This window comes from Zea mays, chromosome 1 (assembly GCF_902167145.1).
Source record: "Zea mays cultivar B73 chromosome 1, Zm-B73-REFERENCE-NAM-5.0, whole genome shotgun sequence".
Lineage (NCBI taxonomy): Eukaryota > Viridiplantae > Streptophyta > Magnoliopsida > Poales > Poaceae > Zea > Zea mays.
In genome coordinates this window covers 172,891,210-172,897,438 of record NC_050096.1, presented here as the reverse complement: position 1 = coordinate 172,897,438, position 6,229 = coordinate 172,891,210, and the positions used below count along the sequence as shown (strand labels likewise).

Sequence of the window (6,229 nt, the reverse complement as noted above, 5' to 3'; positions counted from 1 at the left end):
CTCGGGCTGAACCTCCTGACCACGCACAATGCTCCAATTGGTGCCGTGCTCGACGAGCGACGGTGGAGATCCATGGCGGCTCTCTCTTTCTCTCTCTCGGCGGCGAACGTCCCAACATGGGATGCATGTGCACGTGGCCAAGGGGGTCCTCCATTTACGAGTGCAGATGGCGCACGCCCAGGTCAGCTGGAGGTCGCGAGATTGCGGCGTCGGTGGTTACGCGCGCGGAGATGTAGGCTTCTCAAATTTCAATTTTGACCAAACTCAAACTCCAAGGTTAAACTTTCCAATTGAGTGCACCCCAGAGGAAACCCAAGCATGATGCATAGTTTTATATTTTGTTTAACATGTATTTAGTAGAGAACATGCCTCACCATTACAACATTAATCATCTTAAACTCTCATTATATTTCCCAACGAATTTATGAATACAATAACACCATACATATATTTATAGATATATTTGTGGGGTCTACAAGTTCCATCCATCTGAGTTAGCCGATAAGACCTTGATCAGGTTACTTCTGCAATCATGAACGGGTCCTCCCATGGTGGCGACAATTTGTGTCGTCTTTCCCCTGACTGTATGCGGCAAAGCACTAGGTCTCCTACTGCGAATGTCTGGTGTCGTACTGCTTTATCGTGGTAGCGTCTCAGGGTTTGCTGCTACCTGACCGACTAAATGACAACATTCAGGTGTTCCTCCTCTAGCACATCGACTTCCTTGAGCTATGTTTCTTCTGCCTCTGCTATGTTTTCAAATGTTAGCCTGGGTGCTCCGAAGGCCAGATCTGTAGGTAACACTGCCTTGGATCTGTATACCATGAAAAATGGAGTATTTCCATGTAGGGATCGACTAGGCTGGGTTTGCAGACTCCAGACCACATAAGGTAGTTCCATGATCCACTTTCCCGCGAGCTTTTCATTTTTATCAAATACCTTCTTTTGAAGCGCTTCGAGTATCATCCCATTGGCTCTGTCTACTTGCCCATTAGCTCTTGGGTATGCCACCGACGCATATTTGACTTGGATACTTCTTTGTTCACAAAAGTTGAAAAATTCTGCACTGCCATTGTTGGAAGCTAGGAATAAGAGTTGCAATGCAATCTTGAGCTGGTCTACTCCATGGGCGACGAAGAGGATTCTGGCTCCTGCTCCCTGCATCTTTAGCGACCCGTCAAAGTACACCTTCTAGACCTCGATTGACTCAGGGTTCTCAGGGACCTGATGTTCAATCCATTCTGATATGAAATACACTAGAGCTAAGGTCTTGATCGTCGTGCGGGGTCGAAACTCTATATCATGAGCTTCGAGTTCGCACGCCCACTTGGTTGTCCTCCCTACTTCCTCTATGTTGTGGAGTATATCTCCTATTGGGAAACATGTGACCATTATGACTTTGTTATCGTCAAAATAGTGGAGCAGCTTTCGCGTAGTGAGCAGTACTGCGTATAATAGCTTCTGGACCTGTCACACCCGGATTTAAGGGGCAAACCCGGGCGCTAATCAAATGTGTGCTAGGATCAAGTTTCACACATATGGTGACTCATGGTACAGAAATGAATGTCACATCTTTACTATATAAAAGGAATTTGTACAAAATAGCTAAATAATTACAGCATACGAAGACAACGATTGAGCAATCATAGTTGACTGGGAGATGATGGCCTAGACCTCCCATGAACTCATTGCAGCATCCTTCATGTTCCACATCCTGTGATACATGTCCTTGACCTCGGGGATGTGAGTACAACAAGGGTGAGCTCACATACGTTCATCGCTCAACAAGTTGTGGGGAATATATGTGCATGAGCTCACTTACAGTGGGGGCTCATGTGAAGTGTAAGGCTTACCAAAGAAGATGGTTAAAGTTGAGCATTGCTTTTAAAGTTAATCAGAGTTTTATTAGCAGTTCCTAAGTATAAGTAGACATCAACCCAAATAAATAAGTGTCACACCCAGAATTAAGGGATAAAGCCAGGTGCGTCTCATATATGCGCCAAAGAAGAACAACACATACAATGACCAAGTGTATAAAGATAAATGTCACAAATATTATTATTACATAGCGGAAGAGTCTTACATAAATAAATGATAACAATAAAGCGAACTAATACTTATTCCTTAACGCCATAAAGCTGACTAGGAGACGCCACCTAGATTAGCTCATACTCCTCGTTGTACGCCTCCTTCTGGACCACCTGTTCTCCTGTGGGGGGTTTATATATCACAAGGGTGAGCTCATAAAAGATCATAGCTAAACAAGTTGTGGGGAATAATGTGCATGAACTCACCGAAGATGTGAGCTCATGTGAAGTGTAAAGCTGATCAACAAATAATAGTTAAAGCTGAGCATGGCTTTTAATAAGTTGGTCAAATTTTATTAGCAGTTACTAAGTATAAGTATATACCAATCAAGAGTAATAATAGATCAAAATTAATAATAAACCATAATCTGATGCAAATGACTAGTTAAATTTAATTCCATAAGTTACTCATGTGAGGGTCCGAGCTGCTCATGACCGTGAGCACGACTGATATACCAGTTTTACACTCTGCAGAGGTTGCGCATCTTTACCCACAAGTCATGTTACCCATAGGCCAAGGGGTCATGAATCTCATACACCTCTACCAAGGAAGCGAGGCAGGGTAACACTACAAGGCCTTTACAAAGTTCCACTAGCTTCAGAAAACTCGCTACAGTTTATAGGGAGCGCAACATAGGAATCCCCTGTCTGAAAAGACATCGCAGCAAAATCAACCCGAGAACCTCCCTATATCGACCACTCCCCTACTGCTCTTGCCACTTTCGGGTAAGATAGTCATCCACTAGCTTTCCTAATTAGACAGCCAAGGGCGTCCTATACCACCCTTGTGGTACCACTGTTTTTCCGAGTGGTTCTCCATGTTCCAATTAACATAATGATCTTGTCATGAACAGTAAATAACAAATTGATAATAAATGAATGATCATGAATAATGTGTATCTTAACACCCAAAACCACATAAAGCAATAGCAGGTACAACCCAAAAGTTCAGTGGTAAACAAGGTATAAAGGTTGCCAAACTAGGGTGACCTATTGGCTCCCATTAAAATTAACCTATGCAGATCATAATGATTAACAGGAACATTATTGGGTAAATAGAAGTGATCAAGGGCACAACTTGCCTTCAACGAGCTCCTGCTCAGTATTTTCCACCTGCTGAGCCTTTAGGTCCTCAGTCACTTGCCCGTCTACTCGCAACAATACAAGCAAACATAGTACGGGGGAAATTAACATCACACCAAACATGAGACATACTGCATAATAATATTCTACACATCATAATGAGATCGTAGGTTCAAGAATCACTAAATTCGGAGTTACGGTTATCGAGTTGCGATTTTCCGAAGTTATTAAGTGTTTGGTAGAGAATATACTAGGTGAGTAATTTTAATCTATGTTTCATGATAAAACAGAGTTACCAAGTGATAAACAATATTAATACAAAATTAGTGCAACTAGAATGGATCAAAAGAATTTAAAATGAATTTTCGATGAATTAAACAACTTCTGGAATTATTTTTACACTAGAAAGTCATTTTCTATATTAATTTATCCCATTTACTAGTTCTCTGTACTGCGCTCATAAATTCTAGGAAGTTCAGGGTTTATACTGTAAAAACTAGGGCCTCTGCGTAATGGTTTTCTAAAGGACCAGGACTACTGGTTGATTTTGTTAATCTACAGGGGCTCTTTAGCAAATTCTACGCATCCCAGAGTGCTAGGGTTCCCAGGAATCGATGGATCTCGATCAAACGGTCAAAATTAAATCTAGCTCTCGGCGAACCGGTATGCATCCTGGTTCCTCGGATCTATAATCAAGGGCCACAGTTTAATGTGCGCACGATTTGATCTCGCCCCCACATCAACGATTCAATGGTAAGGATTAGATCCGTAACCCGGTGAACCGGTACGGAATTTCTGCCATCGGATCAAACCTCAATGTTCCAGATTTTAAATAACCTGCATATATTTACAACTGACCGATCGGAATCGGACGACGCATGATCCGTCCACCCGAATCGGTACATCCCATCTAATTTGGGCCGCATGTCTGAAATATGACGGCCCCAGGGTGCTTCCCCAATCTGCCCAAACCAGCGGCAGCGCCATTGCCGCCACGGCGGCGCTATCCCGCCGGTGTGCGTGCGCTCCCCGATCCAAACCACTAAGGCCTTGTTCGGTTATTTCCGTTACCCATGGATTGGATGGGATTGGAAAAAATTAAGAAGAAGTTTGACTTAATTGGGATTTAAACTCACCCAATCCCACTTAATCCACATGGATTGAGAGCTAACCGAACAAGCCCTAATTCGGCTGCTATAAAGTGAAATGTGATGCTTAGACGAATGTGAATCGGACAGGAGCAGTCTTACCGGTGGAAGGACGATCGTATGGTCTGGTCACGGCGCGAGTGGCTACGCGGCGGAAGGAACGGTGACATCAAGAAATTAAACGGTTCTTGGTTTGGCTTTGGGTTGGGGGCACGAGGACCCCCAGGAAGTGCCCATGGCTTCAATCACCGGGGCCGAAAGTGCCACTCACGCGGATTGACGACGATACCGCCCACGCGACGAATCCCCAGCGGCGGCGCACGGTTATGGGTTAGGGACGGCGAGCGCGGGTGCGAGACGTGGCTTGTTCTGGTGCGAGGCCGTCCGGGGTTTTATCCCCAGCTCCCGGTGTGCTCGGACCCTGTCATCGCGTGCGGTGGTTGAAAACAGAGTGCCCGAGAGAGGGGGAAGACTAACCTGACCAGCGGGGACCACACGTCGGTGACACGCGATGACGCAAGGAGCTGACCGGTGGGCCACACGCCCATTCCTTTTTTTCTTATTTCTTTTTTGTTTTCCTTTTCTTTTTATTTTTAATCTCAAATTTGAATCAAAGTTTTGTTGTGAATTTTTGTACTTGGATTAAATGTTTAATTTAAAAATACCAGTATGGAAAGGATATATTTATTTATATATTTAATTTCTTTATATTGTATATTATTTTCCTTCTTCTTCTCTTTTCTTTGCTATTCCATCTTCAAATTCTAGATTTCAATTTAGGTTTTAATCCAAATTTTAACATTATTATATTTTTATTACTATTATCATTATTAGTAAATGCACAAACAATTAAACTCCAACATGATGCATAAGTTTGTTGCTTCATTTGTTACATTGTTTACTTTAAATATGCTCTTTAATATAAGGCAATACATTTAAGAAGTTTAATCTCTCTATTTTATTATCCACAAGTTGGGTATTACAATAAGAGATCAAATTAATAATAACACCCACAATGCAATGCATATGACAAATTAAGTTTAGTTCCATATGTTAATCATGCAAGAGTCCTGAGTCACTCTTGATCGTGAGCACGGCTGATATACCACTTTTACACTCTCCAGAGGTTGCGCTCTTTACCCACAAGACGTGTATCCCATCTAGCCAGGGTTTGCAAGGCCCTTAGACACTACCAAGGTGAATGGCTAGGAATCCACTACGAGGCTTTTACAAAGTTCCACTAGCTTCAGAAAACCCGCTACGGTTTCTGAGAAGGGCAATATAGGAATCCCTCGTCTGAAAAGCCATCGCAGCATGATCGACCCGAGAACCTCCCTATACGCAGCTTCTATACCGCCCTTGCCCCTTTCGGGTAAGATGGTCCTCCACTAGTTTTCCTAATTAGTCAGCCAAGTGCGTCCCATTTCAGCCTTGCGGTAGCACCGATATCTCAAGTTAAGCTCCATGTTCCAATTAACACAATGATCTTGTCATGAACAGTAATTAAAACAACAGCATAACTGGAACATGATCATAATATAACATTAATTTTCCAAAACTAGGTAGAGCAATAGCGAAGTTACCCAATAGTTATTTTGTCTGCAAGGTGTGGAATAAACAATGCTAGAGAAGCCTATTAGGTCCCATCAAATTAACCTAAGCATGTCACAGTGATTAATAGGAACATTATTGGGTAAAGAGAAAAGTGATCAAGAGCACAACTTGCCTTAGACTCAAGATTTCTAGGTATTTCACCAACTTGGTCTTCAAGTGACTCGTAACCTCGCTGCTACTCGTAGCAATACAAACAAACATAGTATAGGCAAATATTAACATCACACCAAACATGAGAACATATTGTATGAGTTAGATGCACAATCAAAACTCAGCATGTGATGCAGTATTCATATT

The 6,229-nt window shown here is 42.6% G+C and overlaps 1 long non-coding RNA gene across 1 annotated transcript; it reads right to left on the bottom strand.

Moving 5' to 3' along the window:
• Positions 1-2,952: 2,952 nt before the first annotated feature.
• On the bottom strand, positions 2,953-4,698 carry LOC103640556 (uncharacterized). Its single transcript, XR_559723.2, has 2 exons — positions 4,421-4,698; positions 2,953-3,235 (listed from the first exon to the last, which is right to left on the bottom strand). It is a non-coding gene; the product is annotated as an uncharacterized lncRNA (long non-coding RNA).
• Between the last annotated feature and the right edge of the window lie 1,531 nt (positions 4,699-6,229).